A 24,267-nucleotide genomic window follows, 5' to 3' on the forward strand; every position below is an offset into this window, starting at 1 on the left:
CTCCAAAGATCAACCCTCAATCCTTCACTCTCAAATCTCACTTTTAATTCAATTGGGTTTTAAGTTTTGGGAGAGAAAATAGAGAGAAAAGGGAAAAGAAATTGAATTAAATGAACTAGTGGATGAGATTTAATGCTCCCAATTTACCAATTTGCCCCTTAAAGTCATTTAATTTGAGCTAAAACCGGAGTCTGTCCAGTAGTATTGCCGCAGCGCGGCTTAACTCGTCGCGGCGCGACATACAACGGGAAAATCAACCCTCCTTAACACACTTTATGATCCTGGTTTGCTTGCAATGCTGCGGCACAGACCCATTTGTCGTGGCGTGGCCTAAGGCTTCATCTGAACAGTTCGACCATCTTAAACAAGTTTCGACTTAATTTAATTTGTACATTCCAAACCCGCTTCCTATTTTCACCTAGCCTTCAACAATAATCTCACAAGACTTAACGCTAACAAAACCCACATATAGACTTGCATATGCACACATTATCAAGTATACATTTATATATATCTATATATATATTCATACATTTACACAAAAGCGAACGAGTTATAAACGTACAAATGATTAAGTATGTACCTTTCAATACGTACGGGAAAAACGGGATGTTACACTTCAAAGCCCAAAATGCTTGTGCTCAATTTCTACTGGAAGGTGACATGCTTTTCCGTAAACGAGTCTAAAAGGTGTGGTTCCAATTGGAGTTTTGTAGACTGTTCGAAAAGCCCGGAATGCATCCTCCAATTTCATGGACCAATTCTTCGGATTTGATCCTACGGTTTTCTCTAGAATACGTTTTAATGCTCGGTTGGTATTTTCAACTTGTCCAGTTGTTTGTGGATGATAAGCGGTTGAGATTTTATGAGTTACTCCATATCTTTTGAGAACTTTCTCAAGTTGATTATTACAAAAATGAGTACCCCGATCACTTATTAAAGCTTTCGGTGTTTCGAACCTAGCAAAAAGACGTTTTAAGAAGTTGACTACAACTCGTGCATCGTTAGTTGGAAGAGCTTGTGCTTCCGCCCATTTAGATACATAATCAATGGCAACGAGAATATAGAGATTATTATGAGATTTTGGAAATGGACCCATAAAGTCAATACCCCAAACGTCAAATACTTCACATACTTGAATGACATTTTGTGGTATTTCATCACGTTGACTTATTTTTTCGGCCCTTTGACAAGCATCACAGGATTTACAAAGAAGGTGTGCGTCTTTGAAAATTGTAGGCCAATAAAATCCAGCATCGTAAACTTTTCTTGCTGTGAGTTGAGGCCCATAATGCCCTCCTGTTGGTACTGTGTGACAATGGTTTAAGATTTGACTAGCTTCATCTCCGAATACACATCGGCATATTATTTCATCGCGACAACTTTTAAACAAATGTGGATCTTCCCAAAAATAGTGTTTTATATCACTAAAGAATTTCTTTCGTTTTTGGTATGACAACCCTTTTTCAAGGAATCCACATACTAAGTAGTTTGCATAGTCTGCAAACCATGGAATTTCATTATAATCGATTTTCAATAGATATTCATCAGGAAAGTTATCTTGTATGGCCGATTCATTTAGAACTTCTAATTCAGGATTTTCAAGACGAGAAAGATGATCAGCGGCGAGATTTTCTGCTCCCTTTTTGTCTCGGATTTCAATATCGAATTCTTGTAAGAGTAAGATCCAACGTATTAATCGTGGTTTGGCATCTTGTTTTGAAAATAGGTATCTAAGAGTAGAATGGTCAGAATAGACCACCGTTTTAGCTAAAACGAGATATGAACGAAATTTGTCAAAAGCAAAGACAATAACAAGGAGTTCTTTTTCAGTAGTTGTGTAATTCGTTTGTGCTCCTTGTAATGTCTTACTAGCATAATAAATAGGTTGAAATCATTTTTCAATCCTTTGTCCTAAAACGGATCCCATTGCAAAATCACTTGCATCGCACATGAGTTCAAATGGTAGATTCCAATTTGGAGTTATCATGATCGGCGCATTAGTGAGTTTTTCTATAAGAATATTAAAAGATTTAATGCATTCATACGAAAAGATGAATGGAGCATCCTTTTCTAGGAGTTTATTCATAGGAGTGGCAATTTTAGAAAAATCTTTTATGAAACGTCGGTAAAAACCGGCATGCCCTAGAAAACTCCTAACTCCTCTAACATTGGTGGGATGTGAAAGTTTAGCAATTACATCTACTTTAGCTCTATCCACTTCAATTCCTTTCTTTAAAATTTTATGACCAAGAACGATGCCTTCTTTAACCATGAAATGGCATTTCTCTAAATTAAGAACTAGATTTGATTGCTCGCATCTAATAAGCATTCGTTCAAGATTAACTTGACATGATTCAAATGTATCACCGAAGACTGAAAAGTCATCCATGAAAACTTCCATGCATTCTTCTATCATGTCGTGAAAAATCGCCATCATGCACCTTTGAAAGGTTGCAGGGGCTTTGCAAAGTCCAAATGGCATGCGTTTGTAAGCAAAAGTACCATAAGGGCACGTGAACGTGGTTTTTTCTTGATCCTCGGGTGCTATTGGAATTTGAAAATATCCGAAAAAACCATCAAGAAAACAATAGTAACTATTTCCGGCTAATCTTTCCAACATTTGATCAATGGAAGGTAAGGGAAAGTGATCTTTTCTGGTGGCGTCATTTAATTTTCTATAATCAATACAAACACGCCATCCTGTTACAGTCCTAGTAGGAATAAGCTCATTTTTTTTATTTGTGATGACAGTCATGCCACCCTTCTTAGGTACGCATTGAACTGGGCTTACCCATGGACTATCCGAGATTGGATAAATTAAACCTGCATCTAGCAGTTTAATAATTTCTTTCTTAACAACATCTTGCATATTAGGATTTAGTCTTCGTTGGCGTTGCACATACGTTTTATGACCTTCTTCCATAAGGATTTTATGTGTACAATACGAAGGACTTATACCTTTAATATCATGAATCTTCCATGCAATAGCTGGTTTATGAGCTTTTAGCACAGAAATCAGTTGAGATTTTTCATTTTTCGTAAGAGAAGACGATATTATTACAGGTAATTCAGATTCACCATGTAAATAAGCGTATTTCAAATGGGTTGGAAGTGGCTTTAACTCTAATGTCGGTGGTTCTTCTATCGATGATTTGTATCGATATCTGTCTTCCTCTTTTAACATTTGAAGTTCTTCTGTTGTTGGTTCATAATCATTAGCCATGAGTGCGGCTAACATTTCAGCTTCATCAATTGGTTCAGTTCCTTGTCCTAAAGAACATTCTCCTGTTCCTTATAATTCTGGAAATTCTTCTAACAATTCTGCATGTGAATCTATAGTTTGAATGTAATAACATGTATCTTCTGCATATTGCGGTTGTTGCATGGCTCTATCAATAGAAAAGGTAACACTCACATCCTCTATACTTAGGGTAAGTTTCTTACCAAACACGTCTATTATTGCTTTAGCCGTGTTTAAGAATGGTCTTCCTAATATGAGAGGAACTCGAGAATCTTCTTCCATGTCCAGAATAGCAAAATCTACTGGAAATACTAAAGTACCAACTTTAACTAGCATGTTCTCCATTATCCCTCTAGGATATTTTACTGATCGATCAGCTAGTTGTATGCTTATTCGTGTTAGTTTCAATTCTCCAAGGTCTAGTTTAGCGTAGAGTAAATACGGCATTAAATTTATACTAGCACCTAAGTCTGCCAATGCTTCTATTGAACTAAGACTACCCAGAAAACATGGAATTGTGAAACTTCCTAGATCAGAGAGTTTTTCTGGTATCTTATTCAACAACACTGCAGAACAATTAGCATTCATAGTAACAGCCGAGAGTTCTTCCATTTTCTTTCTATTTGTGATTAGATCTTTCAGGAATTTAGCATATCTTGGCATTCCTGAAATTACATCAATGAAAGGAAGATTGACATTTATCTGTTTAAACATATCCAAGAATTTAGATTGCTCGGCTTCAAGTCTTTCTTTTCTCATTTTACTCGGGTAAGGAAGTGGTGGTTCATATGGTTTAACATAAGGCTTTGCCTTAACTGTATTCTCTTCATTAACCTTTTCAACTACCGGTTCTGTTTCCTTATCTTGTTCAGGTTGTGGTGCCTGTGGAGTAGGAATAACGTCATCAGAAATTACAGGCATTTCAGGTGGTTTAAGTGTAATACCACTTCTTGTGGTAATGGCTTTAGCTGTTTCATTCTGGGGGTTAGCATTTGTATCGCTAGGTAGACTTCCCGGTTTTCTTTCACCTATCAACCTTGCTAGGTTGCTCACTTCTTGTTCCAGATTTTGAATAGAAGCTTGTTGATTTCTAAATGCTTGAGCATTTTGTTCATTGGTTTGTTTCTGAGATGTGAAAAATTGCATTTGAGATTCAACTAGCTTCGACATCATATCTTCTAAATTTGGCTTTTTATCATCGGTTTGTGGTGGTTTATTTTGAAAAATAGGTCTTTGCTGATTGTAAGTATTGTTGGATACTTGTTGATTGCTAGGACCTTGTTGGTTGTTGTATGGAACATTTCGGTTATAATTCTAGTTTTGATTGTAATTTGGTCTTGGCGGTTGATAATTATTCTGATAATTATTTCCAGGCCTTTGGTTTATGTATGAAACATTCTCTCTTTGTTCCATTGTTTGTTCAATACTGAGACAATCTTTTGTCAAATGTGGTCCTCCACACTGCTCACAACTAATTCATATTGAGTGAATATCTTTAGTCATCTTTTCCATTCGTCTTTCGACAGCATCTATTTTTGCGGACATGGAATCAAAGTCATGGCTAGAATCGGCTCTAGCCGGTTTAGATGATCTAACGAAGTCTTTTTCTTGATGCCACTCATGTGAATGGGAAGCAGTGTTATCAATAATTTTGTAAGCTTCAGTTGCGGTTTTCTTCATAATGGAACCACCAGCTGCTATGTCGATGTCTTTTCGTGTAGTGATGTCGCATCCTTGGTAGAATATTTGTACTATTTGATAAGTGTCTAAACCATGTTGCGGACATCCTCTTAACAACTTTCCAAATCTTGTCCATGCCTCATATAGAGTTTCATTTGACTTTTGCGTGAACGTAACAATTTCTCCTTGAAGTCTCACGGCTTTAGATGCCGGAAATAATTGTTTAAGAAATTTTTCAACTAAAACGTCCCATGTATCAATCGCCCCTTCAGGTAACGATTCTAACCAATCTTTGGCTTCTCCCTTTAAAGTCCAGGGAAATAACATGAGATATATCTGTTCATCCTCCACTTCTCGGATTTTAAATAGACTACAAATCCTATTAAAGGTACGAAGATGTTCGTTTGGATCTTTCTTCGGCGCACCACTAAATTGGCATTGATTAATTACCATGTGTAGGATTTGTCCTTTTATTTCATAATCTGGCACATTAATGTCTGGTTGAGTAATTGCGTGACCTTGGCCAGTGCGTTTAGCTCTCATTCGGTCTTCCATACTTAGAGGTTCCATATTTTCCATGATTGAGTTTGTTGAATCTGAATCACTAGAGGATTCTGATTTAATGGTTTCTTCCTCGACAATCTCTGAATGAGTAATTTGTGGTTCAGGAGGAATGATTAGTGGTTCAGGATCTCTGAATTGTCCCTGAATATCCTCTGGATTCTCAACTGTGAGGTCGGGTTCAAAAAATGGATTATCAGAAATTTGAATTGGAGTACTTGGTCGACTAGATGACGATTCTAAAGAAAAATCAACGGCGACAATGTTGGCTAGATGTCTTGATCGAGTTACAGGTAGTGAACGTATGAAATGTGGTGAACGTATGAAAGGTGGTGAACGTTTTGCTCGGTGCATTCACTGAATATCCTATTAGTTATAAAAGATAAAAATTATATAAGTTATCAAATTAATAGACTTTTCTGATTTTGCCCACGTTTCGAATAGCCAATAGATGCAGCAGGTAGCCAGAACCCTTTAAATCGAAAGCCCACAACTCTTCACTAACAAATCCAACTATTACTACGAACCAGAAAATTTTGGATGTCTATCAATTTAACCACTTAAAATAATTTTTCGTCGAAGTTTTAAAGAAAATAAAGAAAATTCTATGTCCTAAAAACTAGAGCGTCGAGAAATAAAAAAGAAAAAGAGTGCATCGAAAAACGTCGAAAAATAAAAGGTCGAAAAATAAGCGTCGAAAAATAATAAAATGCAGCGTCGAAACTTAAAAGCCTAAAAACTAAGAATTAAAAGTTGCGTCTAAAGGAATTTAAAACTTAAAGGAATTCTATATCCAAAATGGCAATAACTTAATTAGGCACTAAAATCTATTAAATACTAAAGAGATAAGCGACATCGTAAAATTCCAAAGCACCTAAATCTTAATCTAAAGAAAAAGCACTTAAGGGATTTTACGGCAAAGCCTAAAAATCTAGAAATATAAAATAACTACGGTAAAATACTAATCTTAAAACTAATTACGAACGATAAATATATAAATTACGAATTAACGATTAAAAAGATACGATATATAGAAATAAAACTTAAAGTTATAAAAATACAATATTTTTTTTTAAATATTATTTTTATATTATGATTTTATAAAAGTATTAATTTATAAAATTAATAATAATAAAAACACTTAATATTACAAATAAAATTAAAACTAAACTAAATATATTAATTAACTAAAACCCTAATTAGGTTAAATATTAATAATAATAAAATTATTAACCCTAATCTGTAATTAATGCGTACTAGGTTTACAGCCAGAGCAGGCTCCGCGAGTGCGGATTTTTCTGCCCAGGAGCTCCGCGAGTGCGGAGTATACAGGTTCAGAAGAGATGCAGGCCAGAAATCGCAGGTTCAGTTTTAATTTTATTTTTTTTTATTTTATTTTTTTATATATTTTTTGTTATAGAAAATATAATATAACTTAAACTAAAAATAAATAAATTACTTATTAGTTTTTATAAATCTTTTTAAAAAAATTGAACTTTTTAATTTCGTACTTAAAAATATAATATATATATATATATATATATATATATATATATATATATATATATTATGTTTTTATATTTTTTAAAAACTTATATATTTTTACAAAAATACCTTAAAAGCTTATATATATTTTTTTTATCGTTTCGCTTCGGCTTTGTAGAGTTCCCCGGCAGCGGCGCCAAAAATACTTGATGTTAAAGCAGAGGGGTACGAAGTAGTTATATTTTTATTGTGAAGTACTATTAAATACGATACAATTTTACACAGGTTATTTATTTATTATTAGAGTGGATATACCTAAACATTGCTACAACACTATAAGAAGTGTACCTAATAGTACAGTAGTGTAGTTTTTAGTAAGTCCGGTTCGTTCCGCAGGGAGCTAGCCAAGTTTAACGCTATATTTTTATAGTTAATAAGATTACTTATATATATATATATATATATATATATATATATATATATATATATATATATATATATATATATATATATATATATATATATATATATATATAAGTAATCTTATTATTATTATAAAAGCGGAACTTTACCGTTTAATGACCGATTTGTCGATTTTAAAACTTTAGTCACAATTAAAACCTAATGTAAAATATTAAATATAAAAATAACTTAATTTAAATCGTAAAGTAAATAACGATAATAAAAGTGCGATAATTTAAAATGCGATAAATAAAATGACGATAAATAAAATTGCGATAATTAAAAAGTACGATAATTAAAAGTGCGATAAGATATAAAATAAAGGAATTATGATTATTTAAACTTCCGTAATCATGATGTTTGACGTGTTGATTTTAATTTATTACCATGGGTTAATTGTCCTTTGTCCTGAATTATTCGATATGTCCATACGGTTTTGTCCATAATAGTCCATCAGTCATAAATATAAAGTGCAAGGATCTTCGTCAAATTATCCTTATACCCGAAGTCAAATATTCAAACTAATTGGGGGTTTGAACTGTAACAAGGTCTTAATACTTTGTTTAATGAATACACCAGGTTATTGACTGCGTGTAGTCCAAGGTTTTACTACTTTGTTAAAAATTACACCAATTACCCTTGAATGTAATCCACCCCTATTTTAATGAGTCCATTAACTATTAATCCATCCCCGTGTCCGGTAAAATGAACGATAATTCGTATTTATAGATATCCCGCCCATCGTACCTGATTAATCGTATGTGGTTATATATAGATACGTCAAATTGTAATCTTTATATTAAATTAACGAGGTATCGTTTAGTTAATATAAAGCCCATTAATAGCCCATAGTCCAATTTCCACAAGTGTCGTTCTTTTGTCCAAACCCCAATTATGGTACAAAGCCCAATAACCCCGTCTTTAATATTTAGCCCAACATCATAATTACTTCGGCTTAAATAAGCATAATAATAACTTAGCTACTAGACATTAATTTAAAAAGGTTGAACATAACTTACAATGAGTATTAATAGCATAGCGTTACATGGACAGAATTTCGACTTACAAACTTACAACATTCGCCACTATAACCTTATTATTATTAAACTTAAATTAAAATTATAAAATATAAATATATCGTAGATAGATAGAAAGAAAAAGGATGATGAATCGATCAGAATGCGCGGCCTTTTATAGGCCCACGTTTCACTATTGAGCTCCGCGAGTGCGGAGGTTTTCTTCATCAAATATCCGCGAGTGCGGAGGTCTGGAATCCAGCTCATAGATCAAATTCAAAACGTGGGTTGCGTATAATTATAATATATAATAATATATATAATTAATTATATATTATATTATATTCTTGTGCATAGTTGACTAATAATTTTTGGTCCGTTGCGTCGCACGCTGAAAGTTGGTTCATGTCTCGGCTCCGGATTTTCGAACGCCTTTTCGTATAATTTAATATCTTGTACTTTGCTTTTTGCGGCTTGTACTCTTGCCATTTTTAGATGTTTCTCATCAATAATTTGAACCACTTGGATTGTACTTTGTACTTTTTAGCTTTTTGGTCGTTTACGTCTTCAAATCGTCGAATCTGTCTTTTGTCTTCATCTTTTATTATTTAAACGAATATAACTTGTAAATAGAACAACTGCAACTAAAAGTTTGTCTTTCTTGAAGGATAATGCTATGAAATATATGTTCGTTTTTAGTATTATCACTGGTTCTTTAGGGTTTTATTTATAGTAACATGTGAGTACAAAGTATTGACGTTATCAGCGATACATCAATGTGTTTATTTATATAGAGTTCATAATGCTTTAATGGTACTTACTACAACCTATGTGCCTCCAAAAGCACAACATTATGTATCTCATATATCTAACATAGTGTTGTTTCTAACCTTAGGTTTGACACAGATAAGTCACTTTATATTGACGTTCGCGACGTCTCAATATTAAAGTTAAAAATCACGTTATTTGATTAAAAGCAATTTTAATTTATAACAATAATATTTGTCGGACAATGTTGCACAAGATCTCATATCTATATTAGTCTCATTATAATAAATTAACTACATCATAACAAACATAAAAGATAACTACTCGCTAATCATGACAATTCTAAACATAACAATAAATAAATAAGCATTATAAAATAAAGATAGATAATAAAAAGAAAGGAACTGAACATAGATTATAACGAGTTCTGAATTACAAACGGATTGACAACTTTCGACGCACCGCTCCTTACAAACTTCGTTCCTTAAGTATAGATATCTATCACTAATCTAGTGATAATTCAATAATATAGAAGCTAACTACGAGAATTAATAATAATAGAATACTTGGTGACAAGTGTGTGTCGAAATGGGGGATTAAACGGTGTATTTGTAGGAGTAAAAGCTACATAACTGGCCCCTCAAAACCTAGGGTGCGTTTGAGTGTCGATTTTCAGTGATGTCGGTAAGCCTCTGTCTGAAAACAACAATTATCATCGAATCTTAGAAAAAAGTCCCTGGATTTGCATTGAAAGGTTTCACTCAGATCCGACATGTGCGACCCCGGTTTGTTGCAACTTATCAGTTTCGACACCCTGACAGGGTGGCGGTTCCGACACTCGTTTCCTTCGTATCAGCCGGTTTTAACCCATCGGTTACGACATCATGCCAAGGTGTAGGTTCCGGTCTCCTTAGAGTGTAAACCGGTCAGTTTTGCCTCCTCAGATCTGGTTACAAATTGTTGTGTACCGGATCCCATTCTTGTTCTAGGGTGCGTTTTCCGAGCGTTCATTGTTTTGGCTCTGATTTCTTCGTTATAACTTCGTTTTCTTCGATTCTTGCGCCATTGGATCCGCTTTTATGATATCTAAAAAATAAGCCAAGAAAATGTAATTTTGGAGCTTTTTATTAGATAAAGTATTTTAAATGAGAAGTATAATGCAGTTAAAAATGTGATTTTTATCAATTTATCGTGTTACTAGGTATCTCACACTTAAAATTTTGCTTATCCTCAAACAAACTTTTGCTAGGCCTCAAAAGGATAAGATTTTAGATATGTCAATAGTACATTAACACTTATGTGTTATCTAGACATCTTATATACTTACTGAAATATTGAATGATGCCGATCATAAATAATTGTGACACGTTAAGTTTAACTTCACCAACTGACAAAATGTGATCCTTTGTCTTTAAAAGACCTAAAGACCTTAGTTTATTTTGTTGGCAATTATAAATAATTGCAACACTTAATTTGACAAAGCTTGTGACGACCCGAAAATTTTCGACCAAATTTAAACTTAATTTTAATATGAATTCGACATGATAAGCAAGGTCTGTAATGTTGAGTCTCGAAAGTTTTGAAATTATGTTCATGTAAACAATTACCCGTTGACTATGCTCGATGATTCACGAACAATTGTTGTAAATAAAAATGTATATATATAAAATAAACTTATGTTATAATTTGAAATTATAAAATACAATTTAAACATTAGAACTAAAAATGTAATATAAAATACAAGATTGTAACGTTACTATCAAGACAAATCTATATATATATATATAAATATATGTGATTTCTATGTATAAATATTATAATATGTACATTATAATATATATATATATATATATATATATATATATATATATATATATATATATATATATATATAGTATAATTATTCAATTATACACTATAATAATAATATAATCGATAAATTATAATATTAATATATTAAATGTAGTTACCAAATTAAAATATAGTTGTTATACTAAGAATATTATCATTACTTTCATTTTTATTCATATTAATGTTAATATTAAAAATCAGTATTATTAATATAAATATAGATATGGAGTTTGATATATACAAATTGTTATAGTATTATTATTACTAATAATTATTATCATCATTAGTAATATTAGTATTATTATATTGAATATTATTATTATTAATAATATGATTGTTATAAATATTATAGCTATTATTATCATTATCAATAATAATATTATTAATATAAATTATTATTATTATTAATATTAGGAATATTATTATTATTGTTATATTTATTAATAAATTAGATTAATAATAATATATATAAATAAAAATATATAAATACAGTTAATTCATATACAGATAAATACAGATAATAAGACTAATTATATTACGAGTGTATAAATACAGATAGGAATACACATTATTTATCTGTTCCTTAATTCCATTGATATCTGTTGCCTGTGATTAGCTGTCGACTACCAACATAAAACAACAATTAAATTACAGCTCCAAATGTTGAATTAACCTCCTTATTTTTGTTATATACTGATTGTATCTGTTTATCATAGGAATTAAAAACAGAAGTTTAAGAAATTGAAACAGTTCATCTCTGTTACTCCACTTTTTAGCCAAAACACGATTGTGAATCGAATTTCAAAATCCATAAATGCTATTATGTTAGGAATTCTTTACTTAATCTTTCTGCCAAATCTTAACTTCCAATTCCTAACATCAAGCACGAATTTGAGAGTCAAATGTAATTTCTAAAAATGTCAAATATTGTGTTCATTGCAAAATTCGTAATCGATTTAATGTTTCTGTTGAAATTGATGATATAGAAAGTTTATATGATCAATTTAGAAAATATTTCATGTTGGAATCATAAGCTATAAAGTTATCAAAATGCAAAATCAATATTTTTTTTATTCCAAACAGCGACGCATCAGCTTGATTTTTTTTCTATTTTTATATTTATTTTTTTCGTTCTTAATTGATAATAACACTTGATATCCAATTGTTATTATTATTTTGAAGAATATAAAAATGGTTGATTCATAGTTTTTATGTTTAAGGATCAGGAATCGTTTGTAAAAAAAAAAAAAAAATTTAAAGAAGATGAAGTAAATGGGAATCAGAAATAAACGGGTTTTAAACAATTGAAACTGTATTAAATCATAAAAAACAAACATAGCTGGATGGTCGTGGGTGTAGTCTGGTGTCCGAGAGGTTATGGGTTCGAGTCTCGTCTGGAGCATTTTTTTAGGGTATACACTTTTAACCTCATCTCATTTATTATAATTATTATTATTATTATTATTATTATTATTATTATTATTATTATTATTATTATTATTATTATTATTATTATTATTAATATGATTATTATTGCTATGATTATTATTGTTATTGTTATTAATATTAGTATTATAATTATTATTGCTATTAATATTACTAACATAAGTAGTAATCAACAATTATTATTATTATTATTATTAGGTATTAGTAATATTATGATTATTATTATCATTTTACTATTATGTAACATCATTAAATATTACTAATGTTATTATTAGTATTATTAATATCAATATAAGTATTATTATGATTAAGGTTATTATTAATATTGTTACTATGAAAATAATACAAACTATTATTACTATGATTAATATTAGTATTAGTATCATTATAGACTTTTTATTATTACTATTAACAAAAGTATTATTATTAAGATTATCATTAGTAGTAAGATTGTTATAATATTTATTATTATTAAGTATTATGTATTATTATCAAAATTATTATTTTCATCATCATTATTAGTAAACTTTTCATTTTATTAAAAACTACTGTTATTATCATTATTATAAGATTTATCATTAAAACTTTCATTAATATTATTATTAATAAAATCATTAATATTATTATCACTACTATTAACACTAGTATTATCAATATTATTATTTTAAATCACTACTAATAATATTTTGGTATTATTATAATTACTAGTTTAACAACCAAATGAAAAAAATATATGTATATAATATTTAATACATATAACATAACAAAACTAATATTTTTTTTATATACCAAAATGAAAATATAAAACATATATATATATATATATATATATATATATATATATATATATATATATATATTCAATATAAAAATAATATAACTAATAAAGTTATATATATATATATATAAACTTGATCGATTACGATTATGTATATTAATAAATATATAAATGATATAGGTTCGTGAATCCGATGGCAACTCTGCATTGTTCAGTTGTTCAATGTCGTCATATGTATTTTTACTACAAAATACAGTATTGTGAGTTTCATTTGCCCCTTTTACTCATTATATTTTTGGGCTGAGAATACATGCAAATGCTTTATTAACTGTTTTACAATATTTATATGCGTGAGTTTCATTTGCTCCTTTTTTAAATGCTTTTGCAATATATATATATTTGGGACTGAGAATACATGTGCTTTTGTAAATGTTTGACAAAATAGACACAAGTAATTGAAACTACATTCTATGGTTGAATGATCGAAGCCAAATATGCCCCTTTTTGCTTGGAAGCCTAAGAATTATGGAACATCACTAATTTTGAGAATTAGTGCACCCCTAATTGACGCGAATCCTAAAGATAGATCTATTGGGCCTAACAAACCCCATTCGTTATAGCGGATGCTTTAGTACTTCGAGTTTTTTTTATCATGTCCGATGGATGTCCCGGAATGATAGGGGATATTCTTATATGCATCTTGTTAATGTCGATTATCAGGTGTTCAATCCATATGAATGATTTTTGTCTCTATGCATGGGACGTATATTTATGAGAAATGGAAATGAAAATCTTGTGGTCTATTAAAATTATGAAAATGATCGATTATGATAAACTAATGAACTCACCAACCTTTTGGTTGACACTTTAAAGCATGTTTATTTTCATGTATGAAAGAAATCTTTCACTATGCATTTGCTCATATTAGAGATATTACTTGGAGTCATTCATGACATATTTCAAAAGACGTTGCATTCGAGTCATCGAGTTCATCAAGATTATTACTAAGTCAATTATAGTTGGATATATTATGAAATGGTATACATGCCGTCAACTTTCGATGTAATGAAAGTTTGTTTTTTTAAAAACGAATGCAATGTTTGTAAAATGTATTATATAGAGGTCAAGTACCTCGCGATGTAACCAAATGTAATGCATTCGTCCAGATGGATTAGGACGGGTCCTTTCAGTTGGTATCATAGCGGTGGTCTTAGCAAACCAGGGCTTGCATTAGTGTGTCTAACTGATAGTTGTTTAGATGCATTAGTGAGTCTGGACTTCGACCGTGTCTGCATGTCAAAAGTTTTGCTTATCATTTCGTGTCGAAAATTACCTGTTTATCATCCTTAGGAAATTACCTACTTATCATTCTTAAGTCTAGACACATCCTACTGCATTGATTGCATGAATAGTGTATAGAAAAAATTCATATCTTAGCGTATCTGCTAATTCATATCTTAGCGTATCTGTTACAGTAAACTTTGCCTTATATTTCGTAAATTCCGCCGTAATATACGAAATCTTTTGCTCCATATTGATACTCTATGTAGTTAGAATATCATCTGATAGCCAGAAATCATTTCCTATCGAAAAATCCTTTACTCAATCGTACGAAATGGAAATCACCACTAGTTCGAGTTCTTCGGAACCCGACAGCTATTCTGACATGAATGTTCACCTAAGCTCCGAAAGCAGCATCACCAGAATGAATTAACCAATCAGCCATCCCCAATTCATCTGATGGGTTCGTAGTCGACTTAATCAATGGAGACGCGAAGAAGGCGATCCCTTCCATCAACCGAATTCAACTCTTGGTGAAGAATCTGATGCACTTACCAGCGAACCTGTCCGAAACACCATATTCACCCTCATTTCCAGGATATCTCGCAATGATTATATTCTATCTACAATTCTAAACCTTATTCATCCACTCGTTCTGACCGACAATCATCCCGGAATAATAGAAGAAGTCAACGAGCTTCGCGCTCGAGTAATCAATTTGAAAAAATGTGGTGCAAAACTTACCAGCTTCAAACACAGCACCGGCAATACCAGTACCACCAACAACAACATCCGTAGCACAAGCCTCAACACTACACGCCTCAAACTCACAGTCTATACCTCCAGCATAATCATCATATTACATGATGACCTACATCGATTATCTTCGTTCTACATGACGTTCTACATTATTTATCTTCGTTTGACATGGCGATTATGTAATCTCTAATATTTTAGAGATTATATATTCTTTTTCTAACAGTAAACCAAATGAGTTTAACATCACATTAACTCATTAAATCCATGATTACATCTGAAGAAAATATATATGTATATATGTTTCCATAAGGATTGTAATTAAAAATTCTTTTGTACAAACTGTTAATGGTGAAAATATTTTAACGGGTAGGTAATACCCGAGGAATATTTAGATTTCACATTAATGAATTACACTATACATTCTTCGAATCTGATCCAACAATCATTTACTATTCTACTTACATCCACAGCTATACGAATCCATTCACCACAGAGTAACCATTTTCATTAAATTTCATATTTGGATTTTGAACTTATCAGAATCCAACAAGTGGCATAATGAAGAAAATATTGAACAAAATAAAATTTGTTAGAAACAAACAAATTAACTATGAGGAAAATTTTGATTAAGAATCCACGCTAACTGTTTCCAGCTAACTATTCCTAGCTAACTAATTACATTTATTTATCGCAATTTTTATTTTCGCTATTTTATTTATTGTCATTTAATTTATGTCGTTTATTTTATGCACTTTAAATATCGGGACACGTATACAAGGTTTTGACATATCATATCGACGCATCTATATATATTATTTGGAATAACCATAGACACTCTATATGCTGTAATGCACGAGTTCGCTATACAGGGTTGAGATTGATTCTTAAATAATATATATACTTTGAGTTGTGATCGAGTCTGAGACATGTATACGGGTCACGATACGTATTAATTAATTCGAATATTATAAACTATATATGAATTATTGAGTTAGTAACTGTGGACTGCTAACTGTGGACTACCAAGATTGGACCATTAAAATGAATTAAAATATTGATTATAACATATGAAACTAAACAATTCTTCAAGTTTGCCACTTGATTTCACCTTAAACCTCATTTGTATCTTGACGATTACAATCTGCGTTCAAACCTTTCATGATTTTTTGAAAACACCTCAACCGAGAGGGTGAACCAATCGCACTTCATCTATGGAAGAAAAGATTGATGCATATAGCTATGCACCTGAAAAACTCTCGGAAACTGAGTAAACGTTTAACATGTAGCTGTGCTAATTCCTTTATTGTTATTATTACCCAAAATAACTTTGCAGTTCTTTTTCAAAATAGCCAATTTTGTCACAGCTCCAGCAAGACAACTTCGACTTTTCATTCAAAACAACCTTATTACAAACTTGGTATATATGCATGCTCATTTATTGTTACCGGAGAACCTTTTATATTCCACCATATTACCAACAGACGTACCAGTAATCTCGTTGCTCCTAGCTTCAATCTCTCTGACAAATCACTATATTTATCTATTAAAGCCTTATCATGAACTCATCGACATCTTGTAACGATAATTACCCTACCAAAAGCCGGGAGGCATCTATCGATAATCTCAAATTTCTCAGCGATTCTACGACAACAATTATATATATATATATATATATAACTTCTATCTCCTGGATTTACGAACTTAAATTCTGAATTTCTAAAAAAAAAAAAAAAAGCTGATGAAGCAGCGCAAACTGAAGACTGTTTAAACAGCCAAAAGTTTAATGATAAAGAATGAAGTGTTGAAAAAGCTCAAAGATTTGGATACTGAAAAATGAATTGAGCAAACCATGAAGGAGACTCTGAACAAATCACAAGGGCTAAACTTGTACATAAAGAATCCTGATGATTCTGTATCTGATGAAATCTTTAGCGAACACTTTGCTTCTGAATCTAAACCCTTACGGATAAATCTTCTTCATCATCCTTCGATATTATAAATTTCAAGATATCATCCTATCTTTCATTATAAATATCCTCGATATTTTTGAAGATATTTTCATGACTAATCTTATCCAAAATCATTTGTCTCCTCGTACTATCAGTGTTACATCATATAAGAAACTGTTAGCTTCTATATTCTGTAAACTTTCGAGTTTAAACTATGAATGCTTTTGAAGTAGTGTTGGAAATTGATGCACGAGTTAGTATAATATAATGACACTTGATCAACGTGATTATATTACAGTAAGTCATGCTGAGTTTCTAATGAAACGTGATGATTCACAGACTATAACGGCATCATGTGCCATGTTACACGACTCTTACATTCTATCTAATCTATAAACACATCAAGAACATATTTTCTTGATAGTCCTATCTTTTCCCCTTGAATTCTAGTAATTTGACAAATCAAGATCGTGCAATTACAATCTCTCTCTTAGAACAGTAATCATGTTCATTCAAAACTCTATATCTACAAAATTCTGGACCATTACTTACTTAATTTAAAGTTGGGAAGAGAAAACAAAAGGATGGAACTCCAAAATATAAAGGAAACGAAGGGAGTAGATTTATAGTGAAATATCCGACAGAGCAATCGTGACAGATTATCGCATTTAATCAAAGAGGACCCTAATTTCCTTAATTACCGAAGAAACAAATTTTATTACGAAGATTTCCTTTAAATCCCTTGAATTCCAGAATTCAATCGAAACAACGTCAAAAGTTAAGACGAACCTTATTTTCCTAAATTCAACCCTGACTACGTCAAAAGTTAAATCTTTATCTCAATCTTTTGTGACAACTTCACTTGTACGCTTCACATAATCAAATCGTTTTGTCTATATTAATTAATAATGATAAAACTCTATTTATCAACTCATATTCGTCATGAAAACATTTTTATTGCTAACCATGTCGACCACATTCAAATTTCGGGACAAAATTTCTTTAACGGGTAGGTACTGTGACGACTCGAAAATTTTCGACCAAATTTAAACTTAATTTTAATATAAATTCGACATGATAAGCAAGGTCTGTAATGTTGAGTCTCGAAAGTTTTGAAATTATGTTCATGTAAACAATTACCCTTTGACTATGCTCGATGATTCACGAACAATTGTTGTAAATAAAAATGTATATATATAAAATAAACTTATATTATAATTTGAAATTATAAAATACAATTTAAACATTAGAACTAAAAATATAATATAAAATACAAGATTGTAACGTTACTATCAAAACAAATCTATATATATAAATATAAATATATGTGATTTCTATGTATAAATATTATTATATGTACATTATACTATATATAAATATATATATATATATATATATATATATATATATATATATATATATATATATATATATAAATATATATAGTATAATTATTCAATTATACATTATAATAATAATAAAATCAATAAATTATAATATTAATATATTGAAATGTCCCATTCATATTGATTATAAACGTTCCATATTAATTGATTTCGTTGCGAGGTTTTGACCTCTATATGAGACGTTTTTCAAAGACTGCATTCATTTTTAAAACAACCATAACCTTTATTTTATCTATAAAGGTTTAAAAAGTATTACGTAGATTATCAAATAATGATAATCTAAAATATACCGTTTACACACGACTATTACATAATGGTTTACAATAAGAATATATTACATCAAAAATAAGTTTCTTGAATGCAGTTTTTTCATAATATCATACAAGTATGGACTCCAAATCTTGTCCTTATTTTAGTATGCAACAGCGGAAGCTCTTAATAATCACCTGAGAATAAACATGCTTAAAATGTCAACAAAAATGTTGGTGAGTTATAGGTTTAACCTATATATTATCAAATCATAATAATAGACCACAAGATTTCATATTTCAATATACATCCCATACATAGAGATAAAAATCATTCATATGGTGAACACCTGGTAACCGACATTAACAAGATGCATATAAGAATATCCCCTATCATTTCGAAAAATCCTTCGGACATGATATAAAACAACATCGAAGTACTAAAGCATCCGGTACTTTGGATGGGGTTCGTTAGGCCCAATAGATCTATCTTTAGGATTCGCGTCAATTAGTAGATCGGTTTACTAATTCTTAGGTTACCAAGCAAAAGGGGTATATTCGGCTTCGATCATTCACCCATTTAATGTAGTTTCAATTACTTGTGTCTATTTCGTAAAACATTTATAAAAATTGTGCATGTATTCTCAGCCCAAAAATATAAAGGGTAAAAAGGCAAATGAAACTCAAATGGGCTGCTAAGAGCTGATCATTGGAGTGTATATACCAATAGTACATACATCTAAAAGCTGTGATTTGTACGAGTACGAATACGAGTGCATACGAGTAGAATTGTTGATGAAACTTAACGAGGATGTAATTGTAAGCATTTTTGTTAAGTAGAAGTATTTTGATAAGTGTCTTGAAGTCTTTCAAAAGTGTATAAATACATATTAAAACACTACATGTATATACATTTTAACTGAGTCGTTAAGTCATCGTTAGTCGTTACATGTAAATGTTGTTTTGAAACCTTTAGGTTAACGATCTTGTTAAATGTTGTTAACCCATTGTTTATTATATCTAAAGAGATGTTAAATTATTACATTATCATGATATTATGATATATTAATATATCTTAGTATGATATATACAGTTAAATGTTGTTACAACGATAATCGTTACATATATGTCTCGTTTCGAAATCATTAAGTTAGTAGTCTTATTTTTACATATGTAGTTCATTGTTAATACACTTAATGACATGTTTACTTATCATTTATCATGATTAAACATAGTGTATCAATATCTTAATATGATTCATATCTATTTAGTAAGACGTTGTTATAACGATAATCGTTATATATATCGTTTCGAGTTTCTTAATTCAATAAACTCAATTTTATGTATATAACTCATTGTTAAAATACCTAATGAGATACTTACTTATCATAATATCATGTTAACTATATATTTCATCATATAATTTTACAAGTTTTAACGTTCGTGAATCACCGGTCAACTTGGGTGGTCAATTGTCTATATGAAACCTATTTAAATTAATCAAGTCTTAACAAGTTTGATTGCTTAACATGTTGTAAACACTTAATCATGTAAATAACAATTTCATTTAATATATATAAACATGGAAAAGTTCGGGTCACTACAGTACCTACCCGTTAAATAAATTTCGTCCCGAAATTTTAAGCAGTTGGAGGTGTTGATGTATATTCTGGAAATAAGTGCGGGTATTTCTTCTTCATCTGATCTTCTTGTTCCCAGGTGAACCCAGGTCCTCTACGAGCATTCCATCGAACTTTAACAATTGGTATCTTGTTTTGCTTAAGTCTTTTAACCTCACGATCCATTATTTCGACGGGTTCTTCGACGAATTGAAGTTTTTTGTTGATTTGGATTTCGTCTAACAGAATTGTGAGATCTTCTTTAGCAAAACATTTCTTCAAATTTGAGACGTGGAAAGTTTTATGTACAGCCGCGAGTTGTTGTGGTAATTCAAGTCGGTAAGCTACTGGTCCGACACGATCAATAATCTTGAATGGTCCTATATACCTTGGATTTAATTTCCCTCGTTTACCAAATCGAACAACGCCTTTCCAAGGTGCAACCTTAAGTATGACCATCTCTCCAATTTCAAATTCTATATCTTTTCTTTTAATGTCGGTGTAGCTCTTTTGTCGACTTTGGGCGGTTTTCAACCGTTGTTGAATTTGGATGATCTTCTCAGTAGTTTCTGGTATTATCTCCGAACCCGTAATCGGTCTATCCCCTACTTCACTTCAACAAATCGAAGACCTGCACTTTCTACCATAAAGTGCTTCAAACGGCGCCATCTCAATGCTTGAATGGTGGCTGTTGTTGTAGGAAAATTCTGCTAACGGTAGATGTCGATCCCAACTATTTCCGAAATCAATAATACATGCTCGTAGCATGTCTTCAAGTGTTTGTATCGTCCTTTCGCTCTGTCCATCAGTTTGTGGATGATAGGCAGTACTCATGTCTAGACAAGTTCCTAATGCTTGCTGTAATGTCTGCCAGATTCTTGAAATAAATATGCCATCCCTATCAGAGATAATAGAGATTGGTATTTCATGTCTGGAGACGACTTCCTTCAAATACAGTCGTGCTAACTTCTCCATCTTGTCATCTTCTCTTATTGGTAGGAAGTGTGCTGATTTGGTGAGACGATCAACTATTACCCAAATAGTATCAAAACCACTTGCAGTCCTTGGCAATTTAGTGATGAAATCCATGGTAATGTTTTCCCATTTCCATTCCGGGATTTCGGGTTGTTGAAGTAGACCTGATGGTTTCTGATGCTCAGCTTTGACCTTAGAATACGTCAAACATTCTCCTACGTATTTAGCAACATTGGCTTTCATACCCGGCCACCAAAAATGTTTCTTGAGATCCTTGTACATCTTCCCCGTTCCAGGATGTATTGAGTATCTAGTTTTATGAGCTTCTCTAAGTACCATTTCTCTCATATCTCCAAATTTTGGTACCCAAATCCTTTCCTTCCTATACCGGGTTTCGTCTTCCCGAATATTAAGATGCTTCTCCGATCCTTTGGGTATTTCATCCTTTAAATTTCTCTCTTTTAAAACTCCTTGTTGCGCCTCCTTTATTTGAGTAGTAAGGTTAGTGTGAATCATTATATTCATAGCTTTTACTCGAATGGGTTCTCTGTCCTTTCTGCTCAAGGCGTCGGCTACCACATTTGCCTTCTCTGGGTGATAACGAATCTCAAAGTCATAATCATTCAACAATTCAATCCATCTGCGCTGCCTCATGTTCAGTTGTTTCTGATTAAATATGTGTTGAAGACTTTTGTGGTCGGTATATATAATACTTTTGACCCCATATAAGTAGTGCCTCCAAGTCTTTAATGCAAAAACAACCGCGCCTAATTCCAAATCATGCGTCGTATAATTCTGCTCATGAATCTTCAATTGTCTAGACGCATAAGCAATTACTTTCGTTCGTTGCATTAATACACAACCGAAACCTTGCTTTGAAGCGTCACAATATATCACAAAATCATCATTCCCTTCAGGTAATGACAATATAGGTGCCGTAGTTAACTTTTTCTTCAACAATTGAAACGTTTTTTCTTGTTCATCCTTCCATTCAAATTTTCTCCCTTTATGCGTTAATGCAGTCAAGGGTTTTGCTATTTTGGAAAAATCTTAGATGAATCTCATGTAATAACCAGCTAGCCCTAAAAATTGGCGTAAGTGTTTCAGAGTTTTCAGGGTTTCCCACTTTTCAACGGTTTCAATCTTTGCTGGATCCACCTGAATACCTTCTTTGTTCACTATATGACCGAGGAATTGAACTTATTCCAACCAAAATGCACACTTTGAAAACTTAGCGTACAGTTTTTCTTTTCTCAGCAACTCTAGCACTTTTCTCAAATGTTCTTCGTGCTCTTGATCATTCTTTAAGTAAATAAGTATGTCATCGATGAAAATAATGACAAACTTATCAAGATATGGCCCACACACTCGGTTCATGAGGTCCATGAACACAGCTGGTGCGTTAGTCAATCCAAACGGCATAACCATAAACTCGTAATGACCGTAACGCGTCCTAAAAGCAGTCTTCGGAATGTCATCCTCTTTCACCCGCATTTGGTGATATCCAGAAAGTAAATCGATCTTCGAATAAACTGACGAGCCTTGTAGTTGATCAAATAAGTCGTCGATTCTCGATAATGGGTAACGGTTCTTGATGGTAAGTTTGTTCAACTATCGGTAGTCGATACACAACCTGAATGTACCATCTTTCTTCTTGACAAACAGAACAGGAGCTCTCCATGGTGATGTACTTGGTCGAATGAAATAACGCTCTAAAAGTTCATGTAACTGACTTTGTAATTCTTTCATTTCGTTGGGTGCGAGTCTGTATGGACCACGAGCTATTGGTACAGCTCCTGGTACAAGGTTTATTTGAAATTCAACGGATCGATGTGGGGGTAATCCCGGTAATTCTTTCAGAAATACATAGGAAAATTCTTTTGCGACGGGAACATCACTGATGTCCATTTCTTCAGGTTTAACTTCCTCGATGTGTGCTAGAATGACGTAACAACCTTTTCTTATTAGTTTTTGCGCCTTCAAACTACTAATAAGATTTAACTTCACGTTGTTCTTTTCTCCGTACACCATTAAAGGTTTTCCTTTTTCACGCATAATGCGAATCGCATTTTTTTAACAAACAACCTCTGCTCTTACCTTCTTCAACCAGTCCATGCCAATTATTACATCAAAACTCCCTAACTCAACTGGTATTAAATCAATCTTAAACGTTTCATCACCCAGTTTAATTTCTCTATCCTGACATATATTATCTGCTGAAATTAATTTACCATTTGCTAATTCGAGTAAAAATTTATTATCCAAAGGCGTCAATGGGTAACTTAATTTAGCACAAAATTCTCTACTCATATAGCTTCTATCCGCACCCGAGTCAAATAAAACATAAGCAGATTTATCATCAATAAGAAACGTACCCGTAACAAGCTCCGGGTCTTCCTGTGCTTCTGCCGCATTAATATTGAAAACTCTTCCACGGCCCTGCCCATTAGTATTCCCCTGATTCGGGCAATTTCTAATAATGTGACCTGGTTTTCCACATTTATAACAAACAGCGTTGGTATTACTTGCTCCGACACTATTCGTTCCGGCATTACTTGTTCTGACACTATTTGTTCCTTTAGTTCTGTTAAACTTTGGTCCGTAGACCTCACACTTTGTCGCGCTATGACCATTTCTTTTACACCTATTGCTAAATGTCGTGCAAAACTCCTGATGATTTTCTTCACACCTATGACATGGCTGTTTTTAGTTTTTGTTGCCGTTGTTGTTATTGAGGTT

This window comes from Rutidosis leptorrhynchoides, chromosome 3, assembly GCF_046630445.1.
Source record: "Rutidosis leptorrhynchoides isolate AG116_Rl617_1_P2 chromosome 3, CSIRO_AGI_Rlap_v1, whole genome shotgun sequence".
NCBI classification, from domain to species: Eukaryota; Viridiplantae; Streptophyta; class Magnoliopsida; order Asterales; family Asteraceae; genus Rutidosis; species Rutidosis leptorrhynchoides.